The following is a 1,036-nucleotide window of genomic DNA, read 5'->3' as shown; positions in this document are numbered from 1 at the left end:
ATCTATGTATCCATCTCAAAGCCATCACACAGCACACTGATTTAGATGAAAAGGGGGTGTATGTTTGCCTAAATCACGGTGGTTGGTAAAATGCCCGTGCTACTTTGCAGTACTAACATATAGAAAAGTTCCCTAAAAAAACACATAGAAAAGTCAAAGCAGCCAAAAGGTGCCTCTGATAGTCCGATTACTTCTCAAGGAATACATCAAGTGATGCTTGATACTAACGGCTGTTGCATCCGACAAGTCACAATCTATCTCCAGTAGCAGGAGGCACCCCTTGCGGTATGATTTGCATTCGCTGGTATTAGAAATCGATGCACACATACTGTAGAGGCTATTAAGATATCAGGCACAAGAAAAGCAAGTACATTACAGAGGAAAAAGAGCAATCATAAGGCCAATCAGGCAGTACCTCGGGTCCCAACTCGATGTTGACACCCAACACCTCAAGCACATCGGCGCTGCCGCAGGCCGACGAGCTAGCCCTGCTCCCTTGCGAAACGCACGGGAGAAGACATCGGCACAGTACAGTACATGCGCGTGTGCAATCCAATACAAAAGGTGCGGGTGGAAAATCAAAATACCTTGGCGACCTTGGCGCCGGCGAGGATGGTGGAGCCGGTGGAGATGTTAACAGTGTCCGCGCCGTTGCCTCCGGTGCAGACAATGTCTATGGCGGCGTGCAGCCCCTCGACACGGACGCAGTTGCTCATTATCACCTTGGCCAGCCCGACGATCTGAAGAACGGCTCGACAAAACCCAAATCAGTGGCTGTAGAAATTTCGCTCCATTTTCGGGCACCGGCAGCGCGTCAGTTCAGATAAATTACACACCTCTTCATGGGTCTCGCCCTTGGCCCAGAGGAGCAAGAGGAAGGCAGCGATCCGCGCCTCGTTCTTCTCGTTGAGCAGCAGCTGCAGCGTCGCCTCCGCCTCGTCCACCGAGAAGTTGGCCCCGCCGATCAGCTGCTCCAGCACCTGGCGTCACTGCGGCCACAGGACAGGGGATTGAAAGGAAAACAAGGTCAATCACC

Source organism: Triticum dicoccoides, chromosome 5B (genome assembly GCF_002162155.2).
Source record: "Triticum dicoccoides isolate Atlit2015 ecotype Zavitan chromosome 5B, WEW_v2.0, whole genome shotgun sequence".
NCBI classification, from domain to species: domain Eukaryota; kingdom Viridiplantae; phylum Streptophyta; class Magnoliopsida; order Poales; family Poaceae; genus Triticum; species Triticum dicoccoides.
Note: the sequence above shows the minus strand (reverse complement) of the source record.